This window comes from Pipistrellus kuhlii, unplaced genomic scaffold (genome assembly GCF_014108245.1).
Source record: "Pipistrellus kuhlii isolate mPipKuh1 unplaced genomic scaffold, mPipKuh1.p scaffold_m20_p_43, whole genome shotgun sequence".
Taxonomy (NCBI): Eukaryota; Metazoa; Chordata; class Mammalia; order Chiroptera; family Vespertilionidae; genus Pipistrellus; species Pipistrellus kuhlii.
In genome coordinates, this window is record NW_023425544.1 from 1,646,342 (window position 1) to 1,666,765 (window position 20,424).

Below are 20,424 nucleotides of genomic sequence, written 5' to 3' on the forward strand. Positions count from 1 at the left end.
AAGTTGGGGGCAAACGGGCCTGCAAGGAAGGGCAGTTGGGGGGGACCAGGTCTGCAGGGGAGGGCAGTTATGGGCAAACAGGCTGTCAGGGGGAGCAGTTAGGCATCAATCAGACTGTCAGGGGAGTGGTTAGGGGGTAATCAGGTTGGCAAGCAGAAGCAGTTAGGGGAAGGCAGGCAGGCAGGCGAGCAGTTGGGAGCCAGCAGTCCTGGATTGTGAGAGGGATGTCTGACTGCCCATTTAGACCCAATCCAGGTAGGACATCCCTCGAGGGGCCCCAGATTGGAGAGGGTGCAGGCTGGGCTGAGGGACACCTCGCCCCGACCCACCCCCCGTGCGTGAATTTCATGCACTGGGCCTCTAGTATATATATATATATATATGTAATATAAAATTTCCCATTTTTACCATGTTTTGTGGTAAGCTCAGTTGCCCTAAGTACATTCGCACTGTAGCACAGCCATCACCACCATCCCTCTTCAGAACTTTCTCCATTTTCCGGAACTAACACTCCATAGCCATTAAACTGTAACGCCTCATTCCTATAGTTCATTTCTTCTTATCGCTGAGTAATAGTCCGCTGCCTGTAGGTTCCACAGTGTGTTCATCCTTTTACCTCCTGAAGGACATCTTGGTTGCTTCTTGGTTTGGGCAGTTATGCATAAAGCCACGATAAACATTTGTGTGAGGTGTTTTTTTTTGTTTGTCTGTTTGTGTTTGTTTTTTGTATGGACATAAGTTTTCAACTCATTTGGGTAAATGCCAAGGAGCTGGATAGCTGGACCCCTGTCCAACTTTATTTCCTCAACATTACCAAGCCCCCAACGTGCAGCAAAGCTGGTCCCAACACCCTATACGTCTTAATCAATTGCTATAATAACCTGGAAAATGGGTGCTGTTGTCCCCAATTTACAGATGAGCAAACTGAGTCTCACGGAAATGAAAACACCTGCCCTAGGTCACATGCACAGGAAGTGGCAGAGCCCAGGCACCAACCCAAGCTTTTGGGTTCAGAGAAACGTGCAAGACTCCAGGAGAAGGGACAAAGCAATCATGTCCCGTTTGCTGTTTCATTCAGTTCCTTTTATTCTTTTGACAAGACAAGCTTACTTGTTTCTGATCTGATTGTTGTTGGGGAGGTGTTCTCTCCTTCCCAGTTACTCTTTATTTAATTGGAGTAGCTCTCGGACTCAGGAGCCAATGGCCTACTTTGGCTAATAAAGTGCTCTCCCTGCTCCCAATACATAAACACACACACACACACACACACACACACACACACTTGTAAATCCCCTTCCTCACACAGCCGCAGCTCTTGGACTCCCTAGGAAGCAACAATTCCTGTTTGTGGGGAGGCAAACATCTCCAAGTGGATGGATCCCTTCCTCTTAAGGGACCTTTCTCCCCTGGGTGCCCCATGATGACGGAGTCCCTGGGGAGGCCAGGAGGGGGTCAGGCATGCCGGGAGCCAGTGCAGGCAGCAGCCTCTGTGGACGGCCTTCGTTACGGTTTAGGGAGGACGAGGGCAGTAGAGCCAAGGTCACGGGGTCAAGTGGCTCTGGGTCCAATGGAAAACGCGACCAGAAGCGGACCTGGGCCCACGTATGCCCACAGCTCAGCTCCCGGGCCCAGCGGGTGCCTCCCAAAAGGCCTTCCTTCCTGCCCCACCCCCTGCCCGTTTCCTCCATCCCCAAGCCCCCTTAAGTACCAATAATGGAAGTGCTTACTAGGCCCCGCAACAATTCACCCTTATCTTTTATTTATAGCTGACAAAGCTCCGAGCAGGAAAAATATAATCACACTTTAAATAATGGAAGTTGTAGATATTAGAGCTACACGGGCAGTTACCGGAGGTGCGGCGATGTCTCCCTGCAGGCCTGACGGGGCGCATGCCGGCTGCATTTTTAATTTTTAAAACATATTTCTTCCCAAATTATTCCGCGTTACGGAGGAGCCACGTTTATGGGGGTGATAAATTACTGTAATAAAGTGCCTCTCCCTCAAATATATGGGGCACCGCCACGCTGAGCACAGCCCGGCACGGACGGCCCCGAGAGAGCGCGAGCGGCCCCGCCACCTCCTCCTCACTTTAATTATTTGGCCGATGTGTCCTACATTTTTAATACACGCACAAGTTTCCTTTAAGCAGAGAATCCCAGCCACTAATTTGTGTGTGTGTGTGTGTGCCGGTGTGTGCGAGGGCTTAACGGATGGATGTTCCTGTGCGTGTACCCAAGGTGACAAGCCAGGCCTGGGTGCCAGTGAACGTGTAACATGCTGTGAGTAGACACGCATGGGGCACCTGTTCACAGGTGCAAACACACGTGTGTGGGCAGCCTGTGGGTGCTCAGGTGCATGCACATGTGTATGAACAAATCCCTGAGTGTGTGGGGCGCGCGCGCGCGCGTGTGTGTGTGTGTTTGCACATGTATGCGGATGTATATGCATCAGCTAAACATGCATTTTTGTGTAAACATGCACACAAATGTTTACATGCCATGCGTGCATTTGTGCATGGGTTTGGAGCTGTGTGTTCAGGTATGCTTTTCTTTTTCATAAATATACACATAATTTTTAAATTGATTTCAGAGAGGAAGGGAGAGGGAAAGAGAGATAGAAACATCAATAATGAGAGAGAATCATTGATCCGCTGCCTCCTGCACGTCCCACACTGGGGGTCGAGGCCACAACCTGGGCCTGTGCCCTGACCAGGAATTGAACCGTGACTTCCTGGTTCATAGGTCAATGCTCATCCACTGAGCCACACCGGCCAGGCCAGCTGTGTTTTTCTATGCTGGCCTGCCGTCTCCTCCCAGGCCCTCAGGTGCCCTTAAGTCCTTTCTTCTGCCTCGAGCTGCCTCCCCTGCCCTCCTCCCTCCTCGAACAGTAAAGCACAGCGGCTGGGCCTCAGGGTCGGAGGTCAGACGGCCTGCGTCCAGCCTCAGCTCTGCCTCGTGTTCCCTGCACCCCTGGGGCGAGCCTCCCCGCGCCTCCGTGCCCCCCTCTGAGAAATGGAGTTCAGGCTCCGGGTGGCTGCCTCCGGGGGCAGCCGGGAAGATTAATGGGTTGAATGTGTGTAAAGTAGCTCAGTATTGTGAGCTCCAGTGTTAACTATTGTTCTTCCTTCCTTCCTTCCTACCGGACATGGCACGGGCTGCTGGGACCTTCCTTGGAAAGTTACACGCATGAGGCAGCCAAGGGTGGGGACGCACAGCGAGGAAGTGGCTTAGCTCAGCACTTACCCTCCTCCTGCCGGAGCTCAGCTGCTGGGGCTGGGGGCTCAGCGGTGCCCCCCCGCCCGGGAGCCCACGTCCAGCCACACAACTTCGTGGGCTCTGGAGGGCAAGGCCATGCGCCCCCACTCGCACAAGGTCCGGCAGGGCGGGCACCATGAACATTGGCTGTCTGGACAAAATCAAGAGCAGATGAACGCTGGGGTGGGCGATGGGCGGGTGGGTGATCTCAGGGCGCAGGCGTGGGGGAGTGGGGGAGTGTGCCAAAGTACTCGGGGGGCCCCTGGGGCACCAGTGATCCACTGAGCGGCTGTGTGGAGCATGCCTAGAGGTGTCCCCCCAGCGATGGCCACCATCGCTCCCTGGGTGAGGGCCTCTGGGGACATCTCAGTGCTGGCATTTCTGGGTGTCCTGTGCCGAGTTGGAAAGCTCCCGTGGTGCCATGGAAAGTTCCAGGCAGGGGAGCGGAGAGGTGGGAGCTGCCCCTCTGGGGTGGGTCGGTCGCTGCCCAGCAGGGGCCCTCGGCGGCGGGCAGAGGAGCCCTGGGCAGTGCATGTCACCTCCCCAGCATCCATCAGGGCTCCTGATAATGCAGGCGCCGACGCCTGTCCCCGCCAGCACGGGGCTCCGCAGGAACAAAGACCATGTCTGTGTCCCAGCTGCATCGCCGGTCCCTGAGCCCGGCCTGGACTTGAGGCCTCGGTTTTCTCATCTGAGACATGCGGTGAGGACAGCACCTGCCTCACCACGTTGTTGAGCTGATTTAATGTGCACATCGCGGTCCTTTGAATGGTGCCAGGTGTGAGGTACACACTAGGCGAGCGTTAGCCATTGTTATCGGTGTGGCTCAGAATGGACTTCCTGCCAGGCGCCAGCTGCTGCAGCGTGCCCGCAGCTGCTCCGCCTCACCCCATCTTACAGAGGAGGCAGGGTTCCGGCAGGGTCACGCAGCTAGAAAGCCAGAGCTGGGACTTGCACCTGAGGCCATTGTGTTCTCCCCAGGCTGTGCCGCCCCCCGCTCCCTGTCCGACAGCCTCTCAGTCCCTCTGCTTCTCTCTGCCTCCCTCCTGCCCCTCCTGCCCCCCAGTGCACTCCCTGCCCCAGAGGGGCCGGGAGAGGCTGTGGAGAACAGTGGGTAAGTCAGAGGCATTGACCTTGACAAATCTGGGTTCAAATCCTAGCTTGCCACTCGCTGGCTGTGACTGTGCTGGGCCAGTGGCATCTGCTCCCCGAGCCTCAATTTCCCCACGGTCTCCTGAGGACTTTGGGTACCGTCTCCGAAAGCAGGGTTGCCATGACGATGAAAAACCTTAAGCATCAGGCTCCTCACTTGCATGGGCCCTTCCTCAGTAAAGGTTCTCTTTCTTAGGTAAATCTGTGATTCTTTTTTTTTCCTTAAAAATGAGTCTCCAAAGTCTAAGTGTTCAGTCCCCCAAACCTGATCTGCCTGAGACACTCTCTCAGGCCCTTCTAGCCGGAACACCCCTCCCCACAGCACAGATGGGACCAGGGCTCGGGAGGTGGAGGGACTCGGAGGTCACACAGTCAGTGTCAGAGTCAGAGCTGGGCTGGAACCCACGGCCCCAGCTCTGTCTCGGCCCCGAGTTCTGTAGCTGGTCCTCACCCCGAGCGCGTTTGGCTGTGACTCAGACAATGACTCGGTGCCGCCGAAGGGGCCCAGGCGCGGGGCAGCTGTGGGTGGGGAGTCCAGGGATCGCAGCTAAAATAAGTAGCAGCTTCCTCTGAAGTGCCTCTGCGGTCTGTGCGGAGGAAGGAAGTGGAGGCCCGGAAACGGGAGGGGGTAGAGGGTGAGAGTGCTGAAACTGCTGCCAGCTCCTCAGAGGCCGAGCCGGACAGCCCCCACCCACCAGACGCGGCAGCCGGCCCCAGCAGGGGCCTGGGCACCTCGGGCCCAGCTAGAGGACTCCGCGAGGCCACGCTCAGCCTGGCTCCTTCGCCCTCCCAAACACTCCCCACTCCACGCCCAAATCTGGCCATTTCTCTTTGCCTGGAAGGTTTTCCCCACTTCTTCTCCTTGGAGATGCAACACCAGTATACCTCTTCTGGGAAGTCTCCCCTGATCACCCCAGCCACACACATGCACGTATGCATACACACACACACACACACACACACAGGCACACACACAGGGACACATACAGGCACACACAGGCACACAGGTGTGCACACACACACACACACACTCACACACAGGCACACGCATACAGACCACACACGGGCACACACAGCCACACACACACCTGGGCACACATACGCACGTACACACACAGGCACACTCACACTCACACACACACACACACACACACACACACGGGAGCACAGACCCCTATCCTACACGGTGTGTTCCTGGTGACAGCTGGCACTCATCGAGCGCTTGGTGTTTACAGAGCGCCGGGCGCTCTGCATGGGTGATTCCATTGAATTCTTCTCACAAAAACACCATGTCGTGGTTCTACCAGCGGCTGCTTTTTACAGATGAGTAAGCCCCGTCGGAGAGGAGAACCAGCTCCCTCCAGGTCTCCCCAGCAGCACACGGCTGAGCCGGGAGTGGGCCCCAGGCCTGACTGCATGGCCGGGTCATTTCACCAGGTGCTGTCCCGGCAGCGGACGGTGGGAGCGGGGGCCCTGGGGTTGGGCGGCACCCAGGATACTGTCCTGGGAGGCAAATCAGCTTATCAGCGTTCCGCCTTGCTCCTGCCTCCGCCCTGGAGTAGCTGGGAGCTACCGAGTGCTCTGAGGGGAGGGGAAGCCAGCTTGCAGAGAGGAAGCATTTCTGTGTAAGTAGTGCTGACAAACTAGGAAGAGCCCTCAGAAGCATCCCCGTCTTCCCTGCTGTGTTGGATATTCTTTTCTCCTGCTTGGGCTTCCTGTTTATAAATCTGCCCCCTTCACCCAGCCTTCCCTGTCAGCTGTGAGATCCCCATGGGCCGAGAGCGAACTTTGACTTCTTGTTACACCGGGAACTACTGGGTACATAGAAGGCCAGGACAGATTTGCTGAATGAATGGATGAGTGAATGAATGAATGAATGGATGGATGAATGAATGAAGATGGGTCCCTCCAATGCCATCAGTAAGTGTAAGAAGCCTGATTCCAGCCTGAAAATGCTAAGTTGGTCTCCCTGCATGCCAGCCTGTAGAGTGGCTGGGGGTGACTGGCCGCTTGGACAGGGTTCAGCTCAGGCCAGGGTCTGGCCAGGAGGCTCAGGGCCCTTCCTGCCACCCCGCTCTCCGCAGAGGCAGCACTCCAGCCCCACAGGCCTGAGCCCTGAGCCCCAGGAGGGCCCACAGCCACCCTTCAAGGCCTTTCAGGCCCCCCCAGTAAGAGGCCTCTTTCCGTAGCTGCCTCAGGTCAGAGCCTTCTCCCGGAGGAAGTGAAAGTGCCTGTGGGTGAGTCATCCAGGGGCCTGGGAGGGGCCTGGTGCCACGAGCAGCGTGGGGGAGGGGGGTGGGGAGGAGAGATGCCAGGATGAGGAACTTCCTGGGACACCTGGGAGGACACCTGGATGGGGAGGGCCTGAAGTCACTGCCTGGACCCTCCCCAGACACTGGGTCTTTAGCTTGGAGAACCGGGGGGTGGGGGGGTGGAGGAGGAGGGTTGAAGAAGACACCAGAGAGAGACAGACAGGGGCCTCATGCCTCCCAACCTGCTCAGCGCAGGGCTCTGATGCCATGGCAGGCAGCTGGCAGTGTGAGGAAGACTAACCCCAGGCAAGGCCGTTCGGGGCAGTGGTCAGAGGCGGGCTCTGGAGTGGAACCCTGACTTGGAGCCTCCGCTGTGCACCTCACTAGCTGCATGGCTTCCCCTCCCCACACCCCGACTTGCTCTTCTGCAACTGTGGGGGGAAGAGGCCTGGCCCCTAGGATTGCTATGACCCAGTTAAATACACTCACAGGTGGACAGTGCACAGAGAAGGCCTGGTCCCAGGAAACGCCAGTAAACACTCTGGGTCTCAGACGCAGGGAAGCTAACGCAGGGCAGTCACTCAGCATAGAGGTGCTGAGAAACCAGATTGGGAGGGGGGTGCCATCACCCAGAGATGGGCCCCAGCAGGAAGCTGGTGCACCCCCAGGCCTGAAGGCTACCAGGCAGAGGTGGCTTATGGGAATAGAGCTCTCCAAGCGGAGAGGGAATCATATGACAGTAGAGGTGGGTCATGTGGATCAGAGAGGGCGAGGAAGAATCCGGGGGGGGCAGGCAGGGAATGAGGGGGTGCAGACTTCAACCCTGTGTCCTTCCCAGAAGCCCATCTTCAGGGACTTGCCTCCCCTCTCAGAGCCTCAGTCTCCTCGCTTGTCACCAGAAAGAAAATGAACACCAAACAGTAGCAAACACGCCGCTTTCGGTGCCCACACCCTCCTGTGGAGCAGGTGCTATCGCTGCACCCGCTCTGCAGATGGGGAAACCAAGGCACAGAGGGATCCAGTGGCACACCGGGTAAGGGGCGGGGCCGGTGTGAGCCAGGCCCTGGGAGTCAGTCCCGCTCTTAACCTTGACCCCAGGCCCCCGTGTTACCATCAACAGCTCCCTCCCCGCCAGCCTCCCGGTGAGCGCCTCTCTCCTCAGAACCTTGCCCAGGGCCACCTCTAGCCCCGACACCGGACTTAGCACCGTCCTCCCAGGCTCGGAACCGGAGTCTCCTGGTGTGGTGTGAGCCTGGCTCTCCATGTTCCAGCCGCGGGGCCTGGGAGAAGCCACTTCCCTTCGGAAGCTCGGCTTCCTGGACTCCGGCACAGGAAGCTGGTACCGGTGGTGCCGGGCTGTGGTGCCGGGCTGTGGCAGGGACGTGAGCTTCCCTCGGGGAGCAGTAGTATGGGGAGCGTGTGTGTGTGTGTGTGTGTGTGTGTGTGTGTGTGAAGGGGCGGCGGGGTGCCATCCATTCCACTTTTTAAAAAAATATATATTTTATTGATTTTTTTACAGAGAGGAAGGGAGAGGGATAGAGAGTCAGAAACATCAATGAAAGAGAAACATGGATCAGCTGCCTCCTGCACCACCCCACCCCCCCCCACCCCCCCGCTGGGGATGTGCCCACAACCAAGGACACATGCCCTTGACCGGAATCGAACCTGGGACCTTTCAGTCCACAGGTCGATGCTCTGTCCACTGAGCCAAACCGGTTTCGGCCATTCAACTCTTCTATCAGAAGTTACTCCCATCCCTAGTGCTGGGGACGGTGCCAAGTGTTTCTTTGCTTTTCCCAAGTTCTCAGCCCCGCAGCGGGCATCACGGGAGAGTGTGCTGGGCATTGTTCGATTCCTTCCTGAGGCGCCTGCCCACCAGCTGCCAACTGCCTTCCCGGGCTCCTCTGCCAGGCGGCCCGCTAGGCTGGGTCAGTGGGGAGCACTCTCGGGAAGATGAGCGGGTAGGAGGAGGGGCGTGGCCAGGGTGGGGCGTGGCTGCTTAGTCGGGGGAGGGAGGGGCCATCTCCCCAGCTCTGGCTGCTGTCCTTTGTGTCTCTGCACCTGCAGAGCCGCCTATTCCCCTGTGATCCCACACCCCAGCAGTAGCACCCCCTCCTCCATTTGTCTCTCCAGCCTTTGCTGTTCAGAATTTCGGCTCTTCCGTCTCCTGTGGTCCACTTCCGGGGGCATTCAGCATCCTCCGTGTGAAATCCCTAGCGCGCTCTCACTGTTCCCTCAGCCCTGCCCGTGTGCTACCTCTGGCCCCGGGGCCTGCCTTTGTCACGCTGAAGCCTTCGGCCCCCTCACCCAGGGACCACGGTAAATCCTAGGTGTTCCTGGCTCTCAGCTTCCCCCTATCTGTGTGTTTTGGGGGTACTTACACAGGCCCCACAATGTAGGAGCAGCCAAAGACTCCCCCGTCCAACGTCACCCTCCAGGACAGGTTGGAAATTGGGTCCCAGAACAGACTTGATGGAACTGGGCAGAATCACTGGCGGCTGGTGGATCCATAGGGGTGATGATGTGACGAGCCAGCCCCAGGCCCCAGGGACACATGTCCCACACCAGCATGTATATGAGTAGTCATACGTTTACCTACATTCACATATGTCACACATGTTTACGCACCGTCATACCCCCACAGAGACTACAGGCTCAGCAATGGGGGCTCACACAGGCACAGATACATGAACCCTTATGGCAGACATGCCTACCCACCAAGACACACACATATCCATGGGTTTACACTCACATGCACACTGATCGGTGCACACTCGTAGTTAGACCTACGTGTGCCCCCACGTGCACAATATCACATGTACTCGGTCTGCTTCATAGTCCGTGACGAGCATGCATGCACACAGCTAACAGGCACACGTATCAGCTCGGCAGGGGTAGGCACCTGTCACACCCTCACAGCCTGGTGTGTTTACCCTCCCGCACCCACAAGGGGACAGAACAGCATCCAGACATCCCTCCCGTGTGGCTCCCATGTGACCCTGAGGATGACCACAGGCAAGGCCCAGCTTCCCACACATCTCACACCGGCCACTGCCCACAGGCACACACACCGTCACACGCAGAGCCTTCCGTGGCTGTCCTCCTCCCCATCCCGACAGCAGCCACGTGCTCCGACCCTTCTCGGTGGGACCTTCCTCAGGGAACTCCCAGCCACCTGGTTGCCCTTGGGACCAAGAAAGTACCCCGCCCACCCTTCATGCCAACCCCTAAGCTGGGTGCCCCGTGTCTCAGGGGAGGGACGAGGCTGCCCAGAGCTCAGAGTCCTGGGGCCAAAGTCTTGTTTGCAGGCACCGAGCGGAAGTTGCACAACCTGCCCTCGCCGGCCGGGGTGACTCGGCTTATTGTCTCCGCTTCCCCTTGGCCGCAGGCCCAGCCCAGGCCCGGCCTCTCCAGGGGAAGGGAAGCAGGCGTCTCCTCTCCCCCTGCCCTGGCAGCTGGTGGCCAAAGGGGACTCTATGGGTCCCCAGCCACGCGGGCCGCACGCCCGAGGCAGAGGCGCACAGTGATTAGCACCCACTTGTCCCCTCCCAGATGAGGCAGGGGGCCTGCCCAGGACCGCATGGCAAGCAGGAGGCAGGAGGGCTTGTACCCGGCCTCCATCTTCTCGCTAAACCTTCGTCAAAAGAAAGGTGGCGCAGCCGCCCAGTCACCGTAATGCGGATGGACGGAGCTGCTCTCAGTGTAGAGAGGACCCAGCGTCTGTGAGGAGGGACCGCCTTTCCCCCTCCACGGCTGAGTTAGTGCATCAGAGGAACCGTTGGCCAAATCACCAACCCAGGAGCTTATAAAGCTTCTCACCGTGTGTCTGAGATGAATCGGCCAGGCCTTTGAGGGCCGTAGGAAGGCAGGGTCTGGGCCTGCAGACCCCTCTCCACCTCTGGGCATGACCTCCGGGACCTTGCTCTCCCTCAGGGTCTTTATTCCCGAGGCAGCACCAGGAAGGTGGGGTAGAGACGAAGTGAACATCCCTGAGAATCCCAGAAATCTGAAGCTGCTACACCATCGCATGCTGCCGGCCTCCTTTCCTTCTCCTTTCCTCCTCCTCCCTACCCTCTCATCTCTCTTCCCACCTGCCTCTTTTCTCAGTTCATCCCGTTGAAAGTCACTAGGTAGGTCCTGGGGGGTGGTGGTGGGGGACGGTATGGTGGCCCTTTCAAGGTCAGAGTTCAAGTTGGATGGCACAGCGCCTGGTGGGTCAGAGGACAGGTGCAGGGGATGGAGCAGACGAATAATCTACCGTGGACTCCACACCCCCAGGCCCAGCCCCAGGCCCAGCTCTGTTACCCAAAGTCTGGGAGCAGCACACACTGCACTGAGATCCTATTTCCAAAGTGCCGTTCTCCCCTAGAAGCAGTCAAGACCGTTGGAGGATAACTGATTCCCAGGCTGGCCCAGAGAAAGTATGGGGCGAACCTGGAACCCCTTGCGTCAGAAAGTAAAGAAGTGCTCACGCAAAAGAGGGGGCACAGGAGCCAGCTTCTTCTGCCCAAATCCAGAGCAATGTGAACATCAAAATGACCAATGACAGCAATGGATCCTAGCCCACTGAATAAAATAGGGGAGTGTTCGGGGTAAGGTGGGCTTGCCACCTAGAAACCATCCAATCAAACAAACAAAAACAGAAAAATCAGTAATTCTGGGGAGCCCGGCTGAGTGGCTCAGTGGTTGAGTGTCCCATTGGCTGGCGTGGTTCTCTGCACCCTCCTCCCCAGTGTCCCCGCTTGTTATGGACTTTGAAGCAGGTAGGAGCCAGGAGGTCAGCCAGGTGTGGTTCCCGGTCAGGGCACATGCTCGGGTGGCAGGCCTGATCCCCAGCGGAGGAGGGTGTGCAGGAGGCAGCCGATCAATGATCCTCTCTCATCATTGATGTTTCTATCTCTTTCTTCCTCTCTGAAATCCATTTAAAAATACATTTCATAAAATAATTCTGGGGAAGACAGAAAGGCATCCAAGGAAATAAATGTCAACCCAGTACCCCACACGGCAGAGCCACCGACAATAGTTACAGCGTCACAGAGCAAACCTGAAGCGTTCCTCTACCACAGAGCGCAGAGGGAAAGCGGGGCAGGGAGAGGTGGGGTAGGGGGAGGGCATGGGGGGGACGTGCTCATCTTCCAAACTGGGGGAACCATCGGCCCCGTCTCAAAGAGCGAATCCAGAGGCAGCAGGACGGCACGCTGTTTCCCAGGGGAAGGAAAAAGGAACCGCCAGGTCTTGTTCAAGACAGTGGCCTCTGGTGTCTGGGGAGCAGGGGCGACGGCAGCCTGGACAGAGACCACCTTTGTGCCCCAGAAGGCGTGCAGAACAGAGTGCCCGTGTGACTTTAAATAAAAACAGAAAACTGCAGTGGGAAGAAAGACGGTTTGAACACACGGTCAGTTTGGACAATTTGTGGAGTTGACAATTAAGCAACATCTGCAATAGTACCCCCCCAGATGCTGAAATGCTGATAGAACAGAAAATGACTTTTTAAGGGATTTTAAAAATAAATCAGCCTAAAATGACATTTTCCCATGTGATACCATGAAGAAATGCTCATAGGATATGAACGAAGAAGAAGGAGAAGTGCTAGATAGAAGAGTCGATGTCTCGTGACCCTTAGCTCTGGGCCAAGTTGGATGAGCTTCAGGCCAGGGTCCTCTCCTCGCTCCCCACCCTTGGCTCCCCCCCCCCCCCCCCGTGGGCGCCAGACCTAATGAGAGCCTCGCGGGCCCCTCAGGTGGGCAGGATGTGTCATGAGAGCACGAGCTGCTGGCAGCGCCCGCCACGTGTCATTATGTGTAATTACAGGCGTCCCGGCTGCTGCGTGGGCTGGTGGAGCCAGAGCGTCTGTGTGCATGTAATGAGCGGGTATCGGGCTGCGTCTGTGTGCCAGGCATTGTTCTAGGCACTCGGGTTATCAAATGAAGTCCCTGCTCCCAAGGAGTTTGCTTTCTAAGCGCTGAGGGACAATAAACATGCGGGTCGATGCCGAAGGGGCCAGGTGGTGAGGAGAGGTGTGAGAAGCAGGGTGGTGGGGAGGAGCCCCTGTCCGCAGGGGAGCATCGGCTGGAGGAACAGTCAGGCCATGTCCCCGACTGGCCCCAACCCAGAGGACAGTTGGAAGAATAACTTGGGGGTAGAACAAAGGAGCCCATCACCCCAGTTGCCTTCTTCTCCTCTCCTCCTCCCTCCTCTCCTCCTCTAATATTGCTTTTCTTTAAAAAAAAATAAATATTTGAAACATACAGGAGTTATAGAAAATCATATCACAAACACTCATATACCCACAACCCATGTTAAACATCTAAAAACAAAACAAAACAAAACAAAACAAACAAAAAACCTTTAGATTTGTGGAAAGCAAAAATTAAAAATATAACCAAAGCTCCCTGTATCGGTCAGGAAAGTCTAGGTTACGCAGTAATAACAGACAATCCCCACATTCCAGTAGCTTTAAATAGCAAAGGTCTGTTTCTCACTCCCCGCGCCCAGTGAGGTTGGCTGGAGAGGGCGGTGTTCATTGTAGTCGCTCAGGAACCCAGGCCGGAGGATGCTCCATCGGTTCACAGGGCAGTGGCCTCAGCAAGAGACTCCGGTTCGCCAGGCAGGGAAGGAGGCTCGCAGACTCCTCACTCACTCGCTCTTCGATGTTTCGGTGAGGAAGGGGCTTCTGTCACTTCTGCTCTTGCTTCACCGGCCAGCAAGTCCTGTGTCCATGTCCAGCTTCAACGGGGCAGTGGAGTGGAACCCTCCCACGTGCTCAGAAGGGGAAGAGAACAGAAACGTTGGTGAGCATTGTTAATATCTACCATTTCCCCACCCCATTTCCATCTATCCTACCCGCCCCCTGGAACTAGCCCGGACTGCAAATTGTGGATCATTTTCATCTATGGGTCTCGTTTCAACGTCTAATATACCTGTATGCATCAGTAAATACAAGGTGGGGGAAGTCACAAAGAAAATTAAAAGGCATTTGAACTGAATGACAACGAAAATACAGCACAATGATATATATATATATATATATATATATATATATATATATATAATTGCATATATGATATATATATATGCATATATATTAAGAACGATCACCACAATTATATTAGTTAACACATCCGTCTCCTCACAGAGTTACCGTTAGTGTGTGTGTGTGTGTGTGTGTGTGTGTTGAACTGTGTGTGTTGAACACTGTTAAGATCCACTCTCTTAGCAACCTCAAGTGTGCAATACAGTCTTGTTAACACTAGTCCACGTGCGGTACTTTATATCCCGGAACTATTCATGGTATAACTGGGTCTGTGTACAGGTTGTATATACACTTGGAGTGAGTGAATTATGTGGTATGTACATTGATGTCAACGGAACTGTTTTAAAAAGTGAGCTCAGTGGTTTGTCTCCTTCCCTCTTCATTTCCTTTCTCTTTAGTTTTTCTTCTCTCCAATAAATAATGGCTGTTCCCAAGCAATCCTAGTCCTAATTCCCTACCTCTGCCGCATTTTTTATAAAAGGTCCTAATTTCCATCAGTCCGGGGAATTCTCCGGGGGAAGCTTTGGGTGGAGGAGAAGTTCCAGCGGAAATGGGGTTCTCTTAGCCATGGAGGCTCGGGACCAGGGGAACGGAGACGGTGAGCATCCAGGGTACAAAATGTGGAAGGCGCTCACCCTCCTCATGCAGGCCGGCCCCGAGAGGGGCTGCTTCCTTGCAGTGTGTGTGTGTCTGTGGTAACACACACACAGCACAAATTTACCACTGAAACCCCTTTGAATCGAACAATTTAGGGCTTTAGGGCATTCACAATGTTATGCAGTCATTGCCACTATCTAGTTCCCAAACATTTTGTCATTCCAACAGGAAACCCTTACCCATTAGCATTCATTCCCCAACCATGCCCCCTCCCCCTAAGCCCCTGGCAACCACAACTTTCCATCTTTCCAAAAATCAGGACTTTTTTAAAATGCTGCGGGACGCGGGACAAATTATTAAAAATCGGGACTGTCCCACCAAAAGCGGGACGTCTGGTCACCTTACTATAATCCCTCGGAGCCTAACTCCTCGTGGGAGTTGCGTAGCCACTGCCACCTGAGGGCCTCAGGGTCTCTGATTGGAAAGCAGAGATCAGCTGCCCTGTGAATGGTCGGGGAGAGTCTGGCTTGAGCTGGCTCCGTGACCTGTGAAGCTCAGGGGAGAAATTTCTGCTTGAAATGCCTGCTCGGGGAGCTTCCAGAACATGGCAGAACAAGGTAGGCCCCACCTTATCTGGCTCTACGCAGGCCGTTTGAAATTCTACAATATAAAGGGAGACCCGTTTAACCCAGGGGAGCCGACTGCTTAAATGCACCTGGCAGTAAGTCCTCAGGTGTGACTGGTGTTCAATCCATTGAATTTTCATACATTGGCTTCGCAGCTCAGCCAGGTTCTGAAAGGTGACTCCAAACCGCGCGGAGGTGGAGGTGGCAGGACTCGATTTCCATGGTTTTCAGAGAACGGGGACTTTCTCCAGAGCGAGCCACCAGCTCATCCGGAAGCAGCCAGAGGCTCCCACGTGGGCTTGAAAGGAGAAGGCTGGGGACACCAGAGGAAGGGCCCGTGCTTTCCCCATCCACAGCGCCTGAAGGTCAAAGCAGATCACCCAGGGCCCGGGCGTGCGGTGACTTTACCTGGGGAATTTGTAGATTACCCAGATTGTGGGAAGGCGGCCAGGGACTGTCTCCAGAGGGACAGGGATATTTCAGGCTCCGATTTGTAGAGGGAACTTAGACCCCATGCCAGGCGCTTGCTGCTTGTCATTCCATCTCATTTTCCCAACCATCTCACTTTGCAAAGCCAGCAGGGGTCCAAAGGGGAAAGTATCCCAGGACAAGCTAAACGCAGGGGCCAGAATCTGAACCCAGATCTCGTGACTCGAGGTGTGGGGCCAGTCCCACCAAGCCACCTTGAAGTCCCCTGGAGAGCAGCTAGGGTCAGACATGTGGGTAGCAGCGGAGACAGAGAGGACCCAAGCGGCAGGGCTAACGTGACCCTGGGGGAAGGTCACTTGTGTCTTCGCTTTTTGGCTCGTCCTGGAAAGTCCCGCATCTTTTGCAGAACTGCTTCCTGGTGTCTGGGTGTGGGATTTACGCCAAGGGCAGCCAAAGGCAAGGCTGGCTTGGAGGCCAGAGAAGGAGGCTCGGAGCAAAAGTTCTGTTCATCTGATGTGGCCCTCCTGGCCCGGGGCCCCTGCTGGTGGGTGGGGTAGGTCTGTGCATTGCCTCCCCCCCCTGTCCTGAGCAGAGAGATCTGGCAGGCCCCGGAGAGAGTCCCTCAGGCTGATACTGCCCTCGCCCCCACAGGACTGTGGGGGATTCAGAGACTGCATGAGACCCTTCAGGTTCAGACCTGGGTTCGAATCTCAGTCCCATCACTCCCTTGGCTGAGTTTCCTTGCCTCTCTGTGCCTTGGTTTCTCCATCTGTGGAATGGGACTGATACTCTTCAGACGGAAGGGGTGATCTGGCATGAGCCCATAGAAAGCACCCCCTGTGAGGGGATGGGAACCGTGTGAGGTCTCCTGGCGCTCCTCCGGCTCCCGGCAGTCCCTCCAAGGAGCAAAGCCTGTGCCCACAGTGCTGGCACACCTGCTTGGGCAGATACTGTGATGCACCAACCAACCAGCCCTGGGCCCTGCCCTCTGGGAGCTCACCCACCACAAGGAGGCAGAACCAAGCCAGCCAGTGGGACCCCACTGGACCCCTGCAGCAGAGGGACCCCAGGGAACAGAAGGAGGTCCCTGCCTAGGGTGAGGGAAGATTTCACAGGGGGAGTGACTGGTGGAGAATCTAAATATTTAGCCACCTGCTTGTCACGGCCTCAGACCAACCAGAAAGGATGCCAGCTGTAAACGCCGTAGGACCCATCAGGGTGATTAGGAATGTCCTGGGAAGGGACGTTTGCTTGGCGGCCTGGCGGATGAATTCTTCAGACAGGCGGGGAGAAGTGCACTCAAGGCAGAGTCAACAGCGTGAGCTAAGGCCCGCTCAGGAGAAAAGGCCGGTGTGCTTAGAGCAGTGTGGCCAGGCATAGGATGCGGGCAGGGGACGAGGTGGGAAAGACAGGATCTTGAGCACCAAACTAAGTTTTGGTGGCACGGTTAGGATTCTTCTGACATGGCAGTGACCCTGGTGATCAGGCACTGCAGAGGGATAAGGGCTCCAGCGTCTGAACTCTGCTCCCATCCCAGGCCCGCAGCACCTACCGGGGCAGACGCTCAGGGCATGGGTCCAGGCTCCTCGCTCCTGGGAGAAGGTCTGGCAGGATGGGCCAAGAGGAGGCCTTGGTCAAGGGCTCCAGAGTCTGTTGGACAAGGAAACTGAGGCAGACGGTCATGGTATGGGTGGGACCAACACAGAAGGAGGTGGAGCCACTGGAGACCCAGGCTCCCTGGATTTCACTCCAGCCCCCTGCGGGGCACCCAGGTTTCCTGTCTGCTCAGGAGCCTAGTTCTAGCACAGGCTCTGCCGCGTCTGTGCTGTGTGATCTTGAGTGAAGCACAAACCTTCTCTGGGCCTCAGGGTCTCCACAGACAGCATGAAGGAGCCTGTTGATTTCTCCCTTGCAAATTCAGGGTGTGCCACCCTGATCCTCTCCTGCCAGGCACCCTACTGGCCTCGCGGGAAACATGAGGGATGTGGACTCAGACATAAGGAGCTGGATTTGAGTCTCCGCCTTGGGAGGTACGAGGTGTTTGGCGCTGAGCGCTGGTTCCGTTCGGGCCTTCCTTTCTCACCCACAGGGGGGCCAGGTCAGCGCTGTGCGGAGAGAAGGCGGAAACCCCTGGGTGCCGCCGACAAGGCCACGGAAGGGGAGCGGTCCTGCTCCCTCCCTCGCCCTCCCAGGGTGCCTTTTCCTGGCAGAGCCCGGCCGCCCCTGGCGCTCCGCGGAGAGCAGAGCGGGAGGCCACGGCACTCACTGTTCTCCCCGGACAGGTTGGAGCACGCACTGGAGTGTGATTAGTAACACGCAGCCATAGCCAGGGCCGTCCTGAGGAAAGCGGGATCTCTGACCCCCTGGTGATGACGGGAGAGGCAGAGATCAGAGCGAGGCCGGCCGGGGGCAGACCCCCGAGCTTGGGCGGCCTCGCAGCGGGGCTGGCGGGAGGAGGTTTGCCGCAGGCTGCAGGCCGGCGATCCGTCCCCAGCAGCCCAGAAGCACCGTCAAGAGCTACTTTGCTTTGCAGCAGTTCAGGGGTTGGATTTGGATTGGATCTTTTTTTTTTCTTTTCTTCCCAATCTCATGCTTCTGCTTGCTGGTGGGTGGCTTCGTTTCTTTCTCGGATGTGACTCCCTGCTGAGATGTGCCTTGGGCTGGGAGCAAGAAGGCCCAGTTATAGCTGGGTTATGCAGGTAAGGAGGTTTCAAAAGCAGTGATTATGCAGTAAACATCTGGCCCCTTCCGTGGTCACCCACCAGCGCCCTCGCACGGACCCCGTCCACCGTCCACCGAGGTCCCAAGGCCCCACACGAACCAATGCCTTCATCCTCTCCACGGGGTCTGGGCCCCCGGATGCCCCTCCCACGCGAGAATCCGAACCTAGAGCTCAGGGGCTCCTGGGAGAGCGGCTGGATTAGTTTCCTTTCCGCTTCCTTCCTCTCCCTCTCCGAGGGGGCTGGGCTGGGACGCAGCTGGCGGGGTGGAGGGGGGCTCTGCACGGCCCCCTCAGACCCTCACACCCGGGCCTGCATTCCTCCATCCCTAATGCCTCCTCTGGGAGCACGGCCTTTCAGAAACCTGAGAAGACCAGCCAGCCGGTGCAGGGCTGAGGGGGGTGGGCCCAGATGGGTGGGGGAGCCGGGGTGGGGCTTGGCGTCTGCCTTCCATGAAAGCAGAAACCTCAGGCCTTTCCCTCTCTCAGCTGCTCTGGAATCCCAGGCCGGGAAGCATGGAGCACAGGCTTCGGCTAAATCTACTTGGGGAGATGGGGCTGGAGAGGGAGAGGCGTCATACTCTGGAAGGGTAGATAGACTTGTGCCAGGTCTTCCTGGTGCAAAGGTTTCCACACTGGGGACCCTTCCCTGCCCATTTAGGCATCTAGACTCCCGGGCAGACTACTAGCAAGACCAAAACCACCAGAGAGGTGAAGCTACTAGCCCAGGGCACACAGGCAGGAAGTGGAGGGCCTGGGGTTCAAATTCAGGTTGGTCCCAGCACTGCGTGGCTCCCGAGCACATGTGTCCCAGGCACAGCTGCATGCCCTTCCCGCACACCTCTCCCCGGTAAACATGCGAAGGATCCGGCTTCACATGGTGACTTCCATCCCTTCACCTGACCTACGGGGAACGTGAAGCTGGAAAGGGGGCAGGAGTTGCTGGGTCAGACCCAGACCTCCTAAGATGCAGCCTCCTTCAGCGGCAAGGATCTAGTCAGGCACGGCTGGGTTCGAATCCTGATCCCGCCATTTACGTTCTGGGTGACCTTGGCCAGTGATTGCTACTCTTCCGTGCCTCTGTTTTCTCACCGGTCACATGGGGATCATAACGCCTTCGTTGGAGGGCTGTTGTAAAGACGGAAGGAGGTCCTAGGTGTGGCTGCAGTGGCATAGTTCCTGGCACACAGGAGGTCTCAGGACCGCCTTCCTTTTTCCCCAGCGAAGGGAAACGCAGTCTTAAAGCGCTGAGATCGGGGCCTGGGGAGGGGAGAGGTGGGACTAGTGAGCGAGGCTGCGCTAGAGCTGATTTGCATCGGCGGGCCAGAAGGCGACTGCTAACCAGAGCTGGTTGTTCAACATTTGGGAGTTTCAAGGTAGTGGTTGGTAGCTTTCCATCCGCCATGGTGGGAGTGCTTTACACCAGGGAAATTAGCAAACTACAAATCGGGGACTTTTTTTTTTTTTTTTTTTAATAAAGGCCAATAATGTAGGATTTGCCAGAAATAGGAAGTGACTCACAGTATCATTATGCTTATTTCACAGATGAGGCTCTGGGGCTGGCTGCGTCAGCTAACTGTACCTGCAGACCTAGTACCACTTTCAGCTTCACTATTACCCAGCTGCGGGGCCGTAGGCAGGCCCCCCTCCCTCTCTGAGCCTTCCTGTCAGGCAGGGAAACTGAGGCAAATGCCCAGCTGCCTGGGAGCTAACGCTGGCACCCACCACATGGGCTTGTTGGGAGGGTGGATGAAATGACACGTGCAGCCCGTAAAGTGCTGGGTCCTGAGGCTGATAAGTACTTGGTATTAATACTGCGTTCAGCCAAGTGCTGGCTGGGTATCTCCTGACCATAACCTGGTGAGGAGGATGTTATCCCCTCCGATTGCCCAGTGAGAAAGCTGGGGCTCTGGCTGGTGAGGGGACTTGTTCAAGGCTTTGAACCTGGTCTGATGGGTCTAAGGCTGGGTTTCTGCCTCGCCCTGGGCCTGAGCCCGCTCTGGGGTTGCTGGCTGCAGAGCATGCGGGAGGGTATTTGGCAGATGGCTTTAGGTGGGCTGTGTGGGGTCAGACTGTCGCTAGGGGGCTGGCTGCCTGAGCAACTCCGCTCAGAGCCCAACGCCTGTGGTGTAGAATCAAGCAGCACCGCCACGTGCCTCCTCCTCCGGGGGTTCTGGAGCCCCTCACTCTCTGCCTTTCCTCTGGTGAGCTCTTCTACCTGCTGTTGGTGGGCCCCCAACAGCAGGTCCCTCAGAATATCACTGAGTAAGGGAAAATGGATTTTCTTTTGCATGATGGGTTAGCCCCTCATTGCCCCTCCTGGGGGCAGGGAGGGGCAGAACCAGACCCTGGCAAACCCCTT